Source organism: Mauremys mutica, chromosome 6 (assembly GCF_020497125.1).
Source record: "Mauremys mutica isolate MM-2020 ecotype Southern chromosome 6, ASM2049712v1, whole genome shotgun sequence".
In the NCBI taxonomy this organism is placed as follows: Eukaryota; Metazoa; Chordata; order Testudines; family Geoemydidae; genus Mauremys; species Mauremys mutica.
The window spans coordinates 68,819,804-68,836,603 of NC_059077.1; the positions used below are offsets into that span (position 1 = coordinate 68,819,804).

Here is a 16,800-nt window from a genome sequence, read left to right on the forward strand (position 1 = left end):
ACTAAAGGTTGTTTTCTAAAAAAGTTGCCTTTTCTGTACAGATATTCCGGCAAATAAATTCATCTGAAAATAATTCCTTTTTCTTTTTATAGAACGATATATACTTCTGTTTCCAAAATGTGAAGTAGACTAATGCACTCTGGAAGGCTTGGAGACTTTATGCCAACTGTTCTTTTACTTATGATAGATTTCTTGTCATTGACTTAGAGTGGTTGAGATAATAAAGTCTCCATGCCCTTTTAGCAAAGTGTGCTGATAGTGGTGAATACAGATTGTTTTAAAATACAGTTTGCAATTTAGACTTAAAACACAGCCTGCAAGAGTGAGGAGTGAAACAGAAAGCTTCCGTAGAGTGTATCAAAGCAAGCTCAAATTTGCCATCTTCCAAGGTGCTTGACTGTCTTCCTCAGCAGGGGCAGGTCTATGTATTTTGCTGCCCCAAGCACGGCAGTCAGGCGGCTTTCAGCAGCATGCCTATGGGAGGTCCGCTGGTAACGCGGATTTGGCAGCATGCCTGCAGGAGGTCCGCCAGTCCCGCGCCTTCAGTGTACCCACTGCCGAATTGCCGCAGAAACCGCGGGACCAGCGGACCTCCCGTAGGCAAGCCAAATGCAGCCTGACTGCCGCCCTCACGGGGACCGGCAGGCCGCCGTGCGTGGCTTGCCACCCCAGGCACGCACTTGGTGCGCTGGTGCCTGGAGCTGCCCCTGCTCCTCGTACAAGATGAGTTCTGATACCAAGGAGGGGGGGGGCAAAGAAGAATTTGCCATCAGGGAATCTGACATAAGTAGTGTAGGAAGAAGAGGGGAGAAAAGCACCCACTACTATGGGGAGAGACTGGAAGAAACAGTCCCCCACTCCCTTTCAGAAATGAGAAGCAACAGCAGTTGATTGGTTAATGCTACACATACTGAGAGGTACATTGCCTTTTTCTAAGTGTCTGAAGAATTACTGAGCCAAACTTCGGTTTTAAATTAATCTGAATATGCATTCAATGCAAATTTTGGAACATGGTTGATATTTGCAATATGAAAAATCCTTTTGTGCAGAGTAAATTTTATACGGAACTCTTATGATGGGCTTCCTAGCCTCATAAAGGGGTGACAAGTGCACTCACACTGGCTCTGATCTCATGTGGGTTTCACACCAGTACAAGTCCATTAACACCAATGGAGTTACCACTGATTTGTGCTAGCATAGCTGAGATCAGCATTAGGGCCTCTTCTCAAAGACTTTGATGGTTAAGGGTCTGCTGTATAACTATAATGTGGTAAGAACATAGTAAAAATAAAATCATTAAAAACAGACTCCAAATTGTTGCAAGTATCTTTCTCCATACTCATGACTGGAACGATAAGCAATATTTATCATTTTACTTTTGAGAATGTGATTCTACTGCAAGCATTAAATAGTTTGCCATAGTTGCTTCTACTGTATTTGGTGAAAAATGAATTAAATTACCATTTAATGTTTGGTGTTTGCATATGCAAAGTTACACACACAGTTGGAGGCCAGGCCAAGCAAGACCCTTTTTGATAATTTGGCCCATAAAATGCAGAGAGAATATGAAGAACATAGTCAAAGGCATGAAGTAAATAATTAAAAATTCTCCAAATATATTAAAAGCATTGAGGCTTCAAATATGACTGACACAGTCAGTCTCAGTTAGCATGGTGATGAGTGTGATATGAACGCCTAGTGCAGTAGTTCTCAGCCAGGAGTCAAAGGCCCCCTAGGGGGCTGTGAGCAGGTTTCAGGGGGTCCGCCAAACATGGCTGGCATCAGACTTGCTAGGGCCCAGGGCAGAAAGCCAAAGTCCTGCTGCATGGGACTGCAGCCAAGGCCCTCAAACCCCACCACCAGGGGCTGAAGCTGAAGTTTGAATAACTTAGCTTTATGGTGCCATGGGGCCCTGGGCAATTGCCCTCCTTGCTATCCCCTAATGGCAGCCCTGGCTTTTATATGCAGAAAAACAGTTGTTGTGGCACAGCTGGGCCGTGGAGTTTTTATAGCATGTTGGGGGAGCCTTCAGAAAGAAAAAGGTTGAGAATCCCTGACTTAGAGAAATGGATAGACTGTAAACACTCTAAACCAGCATTTCTCAAACTTCAGTGCACTGCAACCCCCTTCTGACAACAAAAATTATTAACAATCCCAGGAAGGGGGAGCAAAGCCTGAGCCCGCTCAAGCCCCACCACCCCAGATGGTGGGGGGAGGGAGACAAAGCTCGAGCCCCACCACCCCATGCATAGGGGTGGGGAGGCAAAGCCACTCCAGGCAGGGGCCTGTAACCTGAGCCCTGCTGCCCAGAACTGAAGCCAAAGCCTGAGCCCTGCAGCCCAGGGCTAAAGCCCTTGGACTTTGGCTTCAGCCCAGTGCAGTGGGGCTCAGGCTTCAGCTTTGGCCCTGGACCCCAGCAAGTCTAACACCAGCCCTGGTGATGGGGTCGCGACCCACTTTGGGGTCCCATCCCACAGCTTGAGAAGTCCTGCTCTAAACTAGTGAAAAGGAGAGAAGCAATTTAAAAAAATGGTGACGTTAAAATAAGAGAATATAGAAATTCCTGCCCCCAGCAACACTTTTAAGGGTAGTTGAAATTTGGCTCTGACAGACTGACATCTCTGAGAAGGAAGCTATGGAGCAACTGGAGAAATTCCAGTACTGTAAATACAGATGGTTTTCCTGCTAGTGTTCTGAAGGGCATAAAGTAGTGGGCACACTAATGAGCATGTGATCTTTGGGACTGAACTCCAAGAGCAAAACCAGCAACTCATTCTGAAGACTGGAAGCTAATTTTTTGTCTATTTTGAAAAAAGCAAGCTGCCAGGAATTACCGTCTGGTGAACCTCACCCTAGTTCTATAGAAATGATTGGTAGTCAAATTAAAAGGTCTACTAGTATAACACTTGAATAAATACATCCAAATAAGGTCAATCCGTCAACATTTCTGAGAGGAAAATCATGACTCTAACCTTTTGAATAAGGAAATAAATTAGTAGATAACTGATCTGTACCTGATTTAATTGGGTTTCCAGAAACTCTTATTAAGGGCCCTGATAAAGGAGTAGATAGGAAAATAAGATAAAAAGGGAAAATATTGTTGCTAATGGAAACCTGTTTAAGTAATGGGGGACAGTTGTAGTGAGTGGATGCAAGAGCAGTTACATAAAGTACCTAAGGCTATGGCTACACTTAGCGCTGCACAGTGCTGCTGCGGGAGCGCTCCTGCGGCAGCGCTTTGAAGCGCGAGTGTGGTCGGAGCGCCAGCGCTGGGAGAGAGCTCTCCCAGCGCTGTCCGTACTCCACCTCCCTATGGGGATTAACGTACAGCGCTGGGAGCCGTGCTCACACTGGCGCTTTGCAGCGCTGCAACTTGCAGCGCTGGAGGGGGTGTTTTTTCACACCCTGCTGCAGCGCTGCAAATCTGCAAGTGTAGCCAAGACCTAAGAGTCGATATTGGGAACAGTCTAATAATGACTTGTTAGAGAAGTAGACCTTGAGTCTTTACAGTTTGCTTTGACTATTAAAACTAATGATATATTGTCAAAGCAGCAAAGAGTCTTGTAGCACCTTATAGACTAACAGTTATAACTATAACAGTTAGTCTATAAGGTGCCACAAGACTCTTTGCTGCTTTTACAGATCCAGACTAACACGGCTACCCCTCTGATACTTGATATATTGTCAGACTCCAGATGGATTTTAGTGTTTTGGGAGATTGGACTAGGTGACATCATTTAAATCCCACTAACTCCTGTTGTCAGAAAATAGCCTAAACTTCTAATATATGTTGATAGACTCTGAACTTCAAGGATAAACTGAAGGGAAAATACCTCCGGAGTCATCAAGAATAGATACATTTAAAAGTCTGTTCTGGGTGCAGGAGCAGCTTAAACTACAACAAAAAAACAAAGCAAAAGTAGCAACAAAACACAAATAGGACTTTTGGATACTTTAAAAACTGGGAGAAATGATGCATAATCTGTTGTCACAACATCATGGTGAGCCATGGTGCATTTAGAAGCACTAGACATGTGCAGTTGATGTGTGACACAGACACCATATTATGGTTAAATTTGGAAGTTGCAACTTTAAAACCTAACTGGGGTAGCCATCTTGAGCTACTCAGCAGGATTGTTCCAGAGTGGACTTCATCTGGGCCATTGGTGGCAGTTGAAATATAAACCTGTGTGAGTGTAAAGGCTGTGCCCCCTCTACACTCTTAGACCGGCCTGCAAAGGGCCCCTGATAGGAATCAGAGTCCCAACCATAGATATTAGATATGAGGAGCCACATGCTGTGCCAGGCATAGTCATACTTCCTAAATATGCCATGGGAATGCCTTCAGCCAGTATGCAGGGAGCTCTGCTGGACCTTGCCTAGTCCACCAACTGAACTTGAACCCACCAGCTTTGCGACATTTGTAAATTCACGCCCACACCCAAACCAGACATCCTGGATGCTAAATGGAAGGTGAAAACTCCACATTCCAGTTTGCTGAATTCATCGTAAGGGGGGGAAATGCCTCTCAGCTCCCAGAACTGGCAATCAGATTAGCCCCAACCATCATAGGCGATACTGGGTACTAGACTAAGGATGGGAAGGGAGGGGCTGAAAGAGAATGGCTACTCCTCTGACAAGCAGACTGTATCACCGCTGTGTCCCTACTTATCACCAGACAGGAGCCCGTCACCTGAGCTTGCACCACTCCCACATCAAAGGGCAACAGTGGAGGGTAGGACAAGCCCCAGAGGCTGGACAAGATGCAGCATGTCCTCCCTCCCTCCCACACACGCATTATAACCTCCCCCCTTACCCCCACCCCACACACACACTTTGGAATTTTCTGTTAGCTAGCTTGGGTAGCTCCTTGCTCAGTATCCCTGCTGGCTTTTGAGTCTCACTGTTAGGAGCCTAGCTCCCCCCATGCCCTGTGTAGGGAGCCTGGGTACCTAACTTGGAACTGTGGATTCCACTCAGTGGCAGAGCACCTGAAGTTAGGCGCTGCAATGCTGAGCTTAAGTCCTCTTTGTGGATATAGCTCAAAAGAATCAAAGGAGAGAAGTGAAAAGCATTGGTGCTGATGGGAGACATATCTGATGAGAGATTGGAAGATCTAGAATTACATAGTGTGGAAAGGAGAAGAGTCAGAGTGCATGACTAAGCTGTTAAAATGTATGATGGGTGCAAAGGAAATTGAGCAGTCCCTTCTTTTGACACCATCTCATCCCAGGGATGTATTCATCTTAATTAAAGGCCAGTAAATTTAGAACAAATAAATAGAAATACCTCTTCATGAACATATAATCTCTTTGGAATTCACTCTCACAGGTGGTCAACAAGTCAATGTGTCTGAATAACTTTATAAATCTTGATAAGTAAACTTGGCAGGATTAGATTTTTATCAGTAAATATCGATAACCACACACCACACACAAGCTGACAAAACAATACTTCTATCAATAGTAATTGAAATGTACAGATAGGTAAAGTAAGGAAAATGCTGCTTAAGAACTTCTTAGAGTTTGATTTAAGGATATTCACTTTGTGAACAGAACGTCAAAACAGACAATTTGTGCTTTAATGGTTATAAACTAACTTTTAAAATTTCTGTTTACTGTCATTAAATATTTGTCTGACCCTCCCCATAATTTCCCACATCTCAGAAAATTTAAATAGATAATCTAATAAAACCCCTAAAAATAATTGTACATATAATTTATAAAATTTGTATTTATGTAAGAGAAAATAATGGCACCCAAAAATCCTGCTGCAAGGATCAGGAAAGAATATTTTCCCCTGACATGCAGCACTGCAGAATAGGATGGGACATTATGGTGGTAGAGAGATGAGGATTTGCCTTCCTCTGAAGTATCATGTGTTTGTCACTGCAAGAGGCAAGATACTGGATTTGATGGATCTATTATGTCAGATCCTATGTTCCTAAAATAAATGGGAGAATGAAGATTGTGAGAACTGCTATCCTGTGGGATGCACACAGATGACTGATGTAGCTTGATTGAGGGTTGCTTTTAACCAAATAATTATCTTACGGACTCTTTGAGGTTGCTAAGTTGTCAATTATACAACAGGGTGGCCTGCAATAGCAAGGGACTGAGCTCAGTGACACAGGAGTTCCCTTCCAGCTCTGTGTTTCTGTGTTGCTGAAACTTCTGTTCTTTAGCATCTGCAGTAAGATTCATTGCACAATTTGAATACCATTCTTATTAAAGTAAATGCCTGCACTAGAGAGCTCATTAAGCTTAAGGGTGAAGCAAGCAAATGTAGAAGATATTCTTAAGCTGCACAGTTGAAGTTGGTGGTGGTGGGAGGAGGTTAGCAATTTCTTTCAGAAAATCTTTAGATAGTACATTCTAAGGGCTGGATCATGAACCCCTTCCTCACAAAGGTGACCAGTTATCAGGAATAGTCACAATGAAGACAGTTGTGGCAAGCTGATGCCAACATACTAGCTTTCACTGGCGTTAAGAGCCAATTAAAAATCTCTAGTAAGGAACAAGTAGTCAAGCCTGTTCTGCTGAGGTGCAACTCTCAAAGTCCAGGTGTAAATCAGGGATGCATACGAATTAAAGGACATATCATTTTGAAAATTAGGGTCTGTATTTGCTTTAAAAGGGGCAAACCTTACCTCCTCTCACATACGTGCTTAGGACCTAAAAGGCACCAGGACTGCAGTGTTTCTGCTATATGGGAAGGAGAATGCTTTGCACAGGCTAAACCAGGCTTCTGAACAGGGGATTTGAAACAGACTAAGGAAGAGCTGGGATATGTGACCATGAAGGGCAGTGGCCTCTAGATACCACTAAGGCCCATGAGTTAAGGAAGCTGGGATGGAGATGCAGCATGGATGTTCCTCAGCCCTGTAGGGAAATGATTCCATCCCCCCAAGCTCTGTGGGACTCCCCTGCACAATTTAAACATACTCAGGGTTTGCATAGGTTGAAAGAATTTGCCCCCACATATCTCTTTATAACAGCTCTTCTCAATGTTAATTAGACAGTGTGCAGTTTATGTTACAGTTAAAGAGGAACTCTTATTCAAAACTACTGTTTTCAGGTGCTCCTAACTCTCCAGAAACATTTCCCTTTGAGTTGAAAGTGAATTTGTTTTTGGAGTATATATTTAATGTGATCTATTTTGAGAGAGCTAACCAGGAAAAGAGACATGTATATGATAAGGTCATTGTCACACTTTTGCAAACTGTTAAGATGCATTTATTCCACAATACCATGCCATCCTTACTTCTCCACTGCTCCTGGCAGCAGCGCTGCCTTCAAAGCTGGGCGCCCAGCCAGCAGCCACTGGTCTGAAATAAATAGGATAAAGTTTAGTAAGGACAAATGCAAAGTACTACCCTTTGGAAGGAGTAATCAATTGCACAAATACAAAATGAAAAATGACTACCTAGGAAAGAGTACTGCAGAAAAGGATCTGGGGGTTATAGTGGATCATAAACTAAATATGAGTCAATAGTGTAATACTTTTTCCAAAAAAGGAAACACCATTCTGGGATGTATCAGCAGGAGTGTTGTAAGCAAGGCACAAGAAGTAATTCTTCCACTCTACTCAGCACTAATAAGGCCACTGAATTGCAATGTCCAGTTTTGGGCACTACGATTTAGGAATGATGTGCACAAATTGGAGAAAGTCCAGAGGAGAGCAACAAAAATGATGATAGGTCTAGAAAACATGACCTCTGAGGAAAGATTGGTGGTGGTGGTGGGGGGGGGAAGGTATGTTTTTAGTTTGAGAAAAGAAGACTGAAGTGGGGCATAACACTCTTCAAGTATTTAAAAGGTTGTTAAATTGTTCTCCATTTCCACTGACGACTGGACAAGAAGTATTGAGCTTAAATTGCAGCAAGGGAGATTTAGATTAGACATAAGGAAAAACTTCCTAACTGGCAGGGTAGTTAAGCACTGGAACAATTTACCTAGGGAGGTTGTGGAATCTCCATCGTTTCAGGTTGTTAACCGGTAAGACAAACCATCTCAAGGATGGTCTAGAATAGATAATGCTTAGTCTTGCCTCGATGCCAGAGGCAAGACTAGATGACCTATCAAGGGCCCTTACAGTCCTACAGATCTATGATTCCAGGTCTTACTTGCTTTTTCTTTAAAGGAAAATAAATTCAAACATACGTGGGCTCAATCCTGCTCCCATTAACTGAAATTCCCTGATCATGGCATGCACTGTAGTTATGTAGTAAAGCAGAAGAATAGAGCAAAATCAACAAAAGCATCGCATTAATGTAGTTTGTGGCATTTAATATATGATAGTAGATAGGCAATGAAGGAAAAGGAGAAGATCTAGCTGCAGTGTTAATATTGGGTACAGGTCTTCTGTTAAGAGTCCAAAACAAAAGAGAGAAAATAAATATCAGTTTACTGTGAACTGACATTTATGCATAATGTGCACTGAAGTCATGAATTACCCTAAGTCGTAACAGTTAAAAATGTGTATTTGATTTTTAGAAAAACTGAGCTTTATGCAGTTTAATTTTGTAACTTCTGAATACAAAAACATAGTGCTGTGAGTCCTGTTCAAGGAATGTATCATTAAAACTAATGCCCAGTCCAGAGGCAGAAGTTTGACTGAACTGAAAGGAGTCAATTTTTGCGTAATATCAACCAGATGAAAATAAATAGCATTGTCAATTAAAGATTTACCCAAGGCTTTCCTTCATTTTATTTGTAAGTGTTAATGGGAATCTTTTTTTATCATTTTGTAAATAGATATGATGGTACACATATAAGGTCACGGAAACAAAGTTCTAACAGCTTCATTTTCCTGTGAGCAAGGGAAAATATCTTTCTTACACATTAGTGGCATTTTATATCCATTACTAAGATGGTTGTGCTAAGAATTTAACAAGCTAAGTTCTGAAAATTTAATAATAAATATCAGTAATGACCTCTCAGTTCAGAACAGCTTGTTTCCTCCAGTGATGTCTTTCTTCTAACCCAGTATGCTCCAAATACACTAGTGATAATACACAGATGCATAATACAGGGAAGGAAGTTAATGATGCTCAACTCGCTAGCTGAAGCCATTAGGAGTCAAAATCAAATTTCAGCAAGTTAAAAGGCCTGAAGTTATTGACTGGAATGAAGAATAGTTTGTAGCAACACTATGGGAAAACTGTTGCTTTGTGAGTTGAAAAAATATAACTTTTATTTCCCAATAGTACACAGTCTGCAGTGCTTTGTAATCTACATGTGTGTGTGGCTAGGTACCAGTCTGAATATTTAGCTGAGTCCGCTGTACTGAAAACAATATATTTAAACTCAGTAGGTCATGTGACTGTCAGATACTTGCAGATCACCATCAGTAAGAACGGCTACTGTCTTGAATGAACAAAACTAACATTTCCTTCCATTTTTACAGGGGGTGAGCTAGATTCCCCCCTTCTGGTCTGGGGAAAACAATTGCATCTCCTTGTTCCAGCAAAGATTTTTGCACAGAAGGCAGAAAGAAGTCTTCACGCTCTCTGAGGAGGACAGGCAGTTTTTCCACCACCACTCTCTGCAGTGGACATTAAAGCTGCAGAACCCATCAGAGGCTCCATAGGAGCCCCACCACCGGGCTGCATTGAATCAGTGCATCTCTCAGTCAGTACCACCCACCCTTTGCAGGTTCTCTGGTACAGGGTAAAATGCACATCTTGCAAAACATTAATCCCCTTTCTCACCTAATAGACTTTCTGCTGCAAGAGTCAGTACTATCAGAAAGTGAATCTGGCCCTCTCTTTCTCTCTCTCTCTGTTTCTTGGATCTATTTTTAAAACTTGGTCTATTCTGTACTTATCAGGCAATTCCTGAGGTCCTGGCCTGTCTGTAGGTATTTAATTTACATTATTTTGTGTCATTTTTAGTATTTCACACAATTTGTATTTTCCTCTAATCTTGCTGACAAACCTGAAAGACTGGTGAAAAGCGAGGAAATGTGCTCAAGTGCTACATTATGAGTAGAAGAAGCTTACATGTTTCAAATACAATGGATCAAATTCAAACAGGCAGAAATGCCACTGAAGCCAGTTGCTAGCTAGGCACAGCTATTGAACACATAGAAGGGCCATAATGCAACACAATTTTAGGTCACAGTTTTGGATTGGAGGATACAGTAATTGTGCTGTTACGTCTCCTGCGCTGTTCAACACTACAGGGTTACTCCTCACTCCCTGTAGGCAGCTGTGATAAATGCAAAAACTCAGGTGTATGAACTTGCTGTATGACTCCTATTTCCTTAGCCTTGTGTCTGTTTCATGAGTGGATTCCTCTTTCAACACTCTTACATTGCTTGTTTGGGAGCAGTTTTGCTTCAAGAAGGACTTCTTTTTTCTGGCCGGTCCAATAAGCCCACCTACTAGAGAGCCAAATGAACAGAGTATCTGTTTAAATTCTTACAGGCTTTTCATTTCATGCAGAGCAGCAGGAGGAATGTTGTGCCTTTTCTGGTGCAGAGCTAAATTTCCCACCAGAGACATATGTCTGCAAAGCGGACCTTCTCTCTGCCTCAGTGGATCCCAAGGGAAATGAGCAAGAAAGTGTGGCAGCTGCCTTCTCTCAGCACCAGGCAAGTATAGCAGGACATTTTTGTGACAGCTACAGCACTAAAGAACACACTTCACTCCCAGTCCAGCTAGAACAAAGCTGCCAAGAGATTTCCACTGAGCATAAAGTTGCTTCCGTTTCCCATAGCCCCCACCACAGGCATGGATAGATGTAAACAATAGGTGGTAGGCCTAGACTAAGCAATTGCCTAGTTCATTGCCAACATTTAAATGCAATTCTGATACCCTGCCAAAGGCAGAATCAAGAGGAAATGTCATAGGAGTTCATTCAGTGAAATCTAGAATTTCTTCAAGTCCAAGTGCAAGATTTTAAAGCTCTGACTAAACACTGTCTTCAGTGTTGCCTTCCTGGGCATTTTATCATCTTAGATTTTTTCACATTTTTTATTTGAGATGCCAGCACCATTCTTTGGCTATCACTAAAACTGAGCCCACACTAGAACCCTAGATCCAAACCCTCTACGCTTCGTAAATGTCCAGATCAAAATACTGCAGTTCTGGTCTTGCTGTGTGTTCTGCCTAAGCTGAAAACATGAATCTGAACACCTCTGTATTTGAAGAAAGCTTGGAAACTGATCCAGACTTTACATCTCAAGTCTGTTTTTAGCTATCACTGTTGTGGCCTTGGTTCCTCTGGGTGACATTTGTCTTTCCCCACTAGAGCTTCTGTTTTGCTTATTGTGCTCCACTGAGGAGCTGTTTATTAGTAGTAGTATTAGTAGCATGTAAGTGCCCTGGTCATGGACCAGCACTACCTTATGCTAGATGCTGTACAACAAGGCAGTCCTTGTCCCAAAAGAGCTTACAATTTAAGTATCAGACAATGGATAACAGATGGACGAGACAGACACAGATGGGGGAGTACAAGGAAAAACTGAGACGACTGATCCGCATGATAGGCAGTGGTCTCAGAACACTGGCAGCCTAACCATTGTCAGGTTTGTTTGTTTTTTGTAGTTATCACTACAGAGGAGGGTTTTAAGGAGGGATTTGAAGTAGGATAATGAGGTAGCTTTGCATATATTTGGGAGATCCTCTGAGTATGAAGGGCAGTATGACAGAAAGCATGTAGATGCTTGTTTGAAAATGTAACCGGTGGTCGATGGATGCTGGTTTCATGGACCAGTCAGAGGCAGGAGTCATTGTCTTGATAGTGAGAGAAAATAGGTGGGGATGGATGGTAAAAGACCTTGAAATGTAAAGACAAGCAGCTTTTGTTTAATGCAGTAGCAATGAGGCAGGCAGTGGAGGGATACAAAGAGAGGGGCGACATGGCCAAAGAGATGAGCTAGGAGAATGATCTTTGCAGCAGTATTCTGATATGAGTGAGGCAAAATTAAATTTGTCAAGACCAGCGAAAAGGATGTTGCAATAATAGAAACATGAGATGATGAGAGCCTGGATAAGAGTTTTAGTTCTGTGGATGGATAGGAAAAGATTGTATCTTAGAGATGTTATCCAGAAAGAATCTGCAAGATTTAGCTGTAGCCTGGATGTGAGCCCCTAATGAGAGGTCCAAATTGAAGATGACAGCCCGAACAACCTTTTTGGTGGGGAAGATTTCAATGCTTCACTTTTACGGTTATCTCAAAATAATAATTTGATATGTTATTACTTTACCTCTCTTTGCTGGATTGGGAGGCTGTAGGCCTTCAAAGTTCCCGACTGGTGCCAGAAAACTTACATCCAGGTAGTCAGCTATGATTCTTCCCTCACTCACGCCCATTTTTCACTGTTGCAAGTCCATTAGCTTCAGGATAGCAACTCATGATTCACACTGGTGTAAATGAGTAGAGAATTAGGCTCTCAATATGTTTAACAAATGCCTAAACCCAAAAATGGGTCAAATACATACACACGTGTCTTCTAACAACGGGTCTTATTTTAGATTCTTGGCATTAAGCAAGATTCCTGGTAATTGATTTCACAAGACATAGCATAGACCAACATTTGAACTAGAAATTGTATGATCTTGAAGCTCATTCATGTTTATTCTATTAGGGAGGTTCGTGTCTATAATGAAGATATGAGAAATGCTCTTTTTTGTTTTGTAAATATAACTGAAACATCATCCTACAGTACAGGTAAAATGTAGATCAATGGTCAAGGGAAAATGTTGTCCACTTGTGAATGATTGTCAGGCTTTTGCTTCAGAAATGAGGCACTCTCTAATGTGTGCTCTATTGACGTCCTAGAGTTTTAAGAAATTATGCCTGCAGATGTGAGAGCTATCATGCAGTCAGATACATTCCAACATTTGTCACTCTGCATGACTGAAGGTCTGAGAATTTGTCATACATTGGTATTCATAGAATTCACTTAATGAGGTAAACATGTTGTTAGTACATGTACTTTTAAAGACACTTTTTAAAGGAAGTCTTTTTATCTCTCACTGCTTCTTTTACATGGTTGTTAAGCCACGGTGGCTCTTTTTTAGTTCTTTTACTGTTTTTCTTAATTTGGGGTATACATTTAAGTTGGGCCCTTTTTAAAGACACCATAATAGAGGCCCAACTTAAATGTATACCCCAAATTAAGAAAAACAGTAAAAGAACTAAAAAAGAGCCACCGTGGCTTAACAACCATGTAAAAGAAGCAGTGAGAGATAAAAAGACTTCCTTTAAAAAGTGGAAGTCAAATCCTAGTGAGGCAAATAGAAAGGAGCACAAACACTGCCAACTTAAGTGCAAGAGTGTAATAAGAAAAGCCAAAGAGGAGTTTGAAGAACGGCTAGCCAAAAACTCCAAAGGTAATAACAAAATGTTTTTTAAGTACATCAGAAGCAGGAAGCCTGCTAAACAACCAGTGGGGCCCCTTGATGATCAAAATTCAAAAGGAGCGCTTAAAGATGATAAAGTCATTGCGGAGAAACTAAATGGATTCTTTGCTTCAGTCTTCACGGCTGAGGATGTTAGGGAGATTCCCAAACCTGAGCTGGCTTTTGTAGGTGACAAATCTGAGGAACTGTCACAGATTGAAGAGTCACTAGAGGAGGTTTTGGAATTAATTGATAAACTCAACATTAACAAGTCACCGGGACCAGATGGCATTCATCCAAGAGTTCTGAAAGAACTCAAATGTGAAGTTGCGGAACTATTAACTAAGATTTGTAACCTGTCCTTTAAATCGGCTTCGGTACCCAATGACTGGAAGTTAGCTAATGTAACGCCAATATTTAAAAAGGGCTCTAGGGGTGATCCTGGCAATTACAGACCGGTAAGTCTAACGTCGGTACCGGGCAAATTAGTTGAAACAATAGTAAAGAATAAAATTGTCAGACACATAGAAAAACATAAACTCTTGAGCAATAGTCAACATGGTTTCTGTAAAGGGAAATCGTGTCTTACTAATCTATTAGAGTTCTTTGAAGGGGTCAACAAACATGTGGACAAGGGGGATCCGGTGGACATAGTGTACTTAGATTTCCAGAAAGCCTTTGACAAGGTCCCTCACCAAAGGCTCTTACGTAAATTAAGCTGTCATGGGATAAAAGGAAAGGTCCTTTCATGGATTGAGAACTGGTTAAAGGACAGGGAACAAAGGGTAGGAATTAATGGTAAATTCTCAGAATGGAGAGGGGTAACTAGTGGTGTTCCCCAAGGGTCAGTCCTAGGACCAATCCTATTCAATTTATTCATAAATGATCTGGAGAAAGGGGTAAACAGTGAGGTGGCAAAGTTTGCAGATGATACTAAACTACTCAAGATAGTTAAGACCAAAGCAGATTGTGAAGAACTTCAAAAAGATCTCACAAAACTAAGTGATTGGGCAACAAAATGGCAAATGAAATTTAATGTGGATAAATGTAAAGTAATGCACATTGGAAAAAATAACCCCAACTATACATACAACATGATGGGGGCTAATTTAGCTACAATGAGTCAGGAAAAAGATCTTGGAGTTATCGTGGATAGTTCTCTGAAGATGTCCACGCAGTGTGCAGAGGCGGTCAAAAAAGCAAACAGGATGTTAGGAATCATTAAAAAGGGGATAGAGAATAAGACTGAGAATATATTATTGCCCTTATATAAATCCATGGTACGCCCACATCTCGAATACTGTGTACAGATGTGGTCTCCTCACCTCCAAAAAGATATTCTAGCACTAGAAAAGGTTCAGAAAAGAGCAACTAAAATGATTAGGGGTTTAGAGAGGGTCCCATATGAGGAAAGATTAAAGAGGCTAGGACTCTTCAGTTTGGAAAAGAGAAGACTAAGGGGGGACATGATAGAGGTATATAAAATCATGAGTAATGTTGAGAAAGTGGATAAGGAAAAGTTATTTACTTATTCCCATAATACAAGAACTAGGGGTCACCAAATGAAATTAATAGGCAGCAGGTTTAAAACAAATAAAAGGAAGTTCTTCTTCACGCAGCGCACAGTCAACTTGTGGAACTCCTTACCTGAGGAGGTTGTGAAGGCTAGGACTATAACAATGTTTAAAAGGGGACTGGATAAATTCATGGTGGCTAAGTCCATAAATGGCTATTAGCCAGGATGGGTAAGAATGGTGTCCCTAGCCTCTGTTCGTCAGAGGATGGAGATGGATGGCAGGAGAGAGATCACTTGATCATTGCCTGTTAGGTTCACTCCCTCAGGGGCACCTGGCATTGGCCACTGTCGGTAGACAGATACTGGGCTAGATGGACCTTTGGTCTGACCCGGTACGGCCTTTCTTATGTTCTTATGTTATGTTATGTACTATAACTCTCCCAGTTTCTGACCATGAAAAATAGGTGTTGACCAGAACCTGGGAAAACTCCTGGTCCCCTTAAAGTCAATGAAATGGGGTGAAATGAAATGGGGTGAAATCTGCACTTGTGTTCAGGGCTGCCCAGAGCGGGGGCAATTTGCCCCAGGGGCTGGGCCCCACAGGGGCCCCGCAAGCCCTGTCCCGGCAGCGGTCCAGGTCTTCAGCCGGCATTTTGGCGGTGGGGGGCCCTTCAGTCACTCCTGGTCTTCGGCGGCAGGGGCCCTTCAGGGCTGCCGAAGATGCGGAGCGACTGAAGCCTCCCCCCCGCCGAAATGCCGCTGAAAACCCAGACTGCCGCCGGGTGAGTACAAGCGCTGCAGCTCCCCTGCTTTGCCCTAGGCCCCCTGAATCCTCTGGGCAGCCCTGCTTGTGTCAGCAGATAGGCCAAACAGATCTGTTGATGCTTTTGGAGAATAGAATAATCTAGGCAGGTCATCATTTTAGTGTGTAGTTTGCTGGAAATCCATCTAATGCATAATTTACAGTACTCCTGAAAAACAAACATCATGCTCCTAATTTTGCTTTTAGCAACAGCTATCCACTTTCATTAAATAAAATAGATGTGTTGCTTACAATTTTGCCCTGCAACTTCTGAGTTCCTAGAACACTTACGTGAGAATATTTAACTGCATATCTGCTCATATTTATTCTATTCTATTTTGTGACTATTTATTATGAAATAAAACAAATAATTTACAGAGAAAGCTGTATTAAGCAACCACTTGGTAAAAGGCTGAGGAAAGAAAACAGTTTCCTAAGGCAGGTAGACTTTTACTTAAGGTGTTTGTGAACTGTACTGGGAAGACTGAATAAAATCACATAATTAAATTTTATGTAATGGATACAAAATTATTTTACTATATACATTATTGTTTAAAATACTTAAATCTACTTTACTTAACACAGGGACTTACATGTTTTCATTTAAAATATACCATCACCTAGAATACCAGCACTTTACTAAATATAGTGTTTTAAGAATTAGTGGTGCTGTTAGAAAAATAATGCAGGAGATCTCATTAAAAAATTTAAATGAGTTTTTATGGAATATCGGTTATAAAAATTAGCATGAAAGCCACATTTTAAAAGGCTGCCTCTAAATTTGTGCCAGTGATTTTGCAATTATTTAATACTTTGCATGTGCAAATCAGGTAAATTTCTATATGAAATGAGTATGTGAATTCTGTTTGCATTGGACAAAGGAAGGGTTATGCACACTGTAAAACTGTATACACAATTATAGGCTGCCTTGAAAAATTGGCACAGTTAGTTTATGAGGCTGCTCTCTAATTCTTGTAAAAAAGAAAAACCTGGTTCTAAAGATAGATCAGGATGGCTGAAGACCATGGTAGCATTCAAGAGTACATCCGAAAGTTACCTTTTAACTGTACTAACAATATACTGCTTTTGTTCTGTATTTGTCCTTTCAACTTGGTCTGTGAATGATAACT

General features: G+C 41.6%; 1 protein-coding gene across 5 annotated transcripts in view; it reads left to right on the forward strand.

Annotated features, from left to right (window-relative positions):
* Window positions 1-16,800, forward strand: part of KCNN2 (potassium calcium-activated channel subfamily N member 2) — a 176,863-nt gene that overhangs the window by 141,108 nt on the left and 18,955 nt on the right. The gene's annotated exons all lie outside the window — the stretch shown is intronic.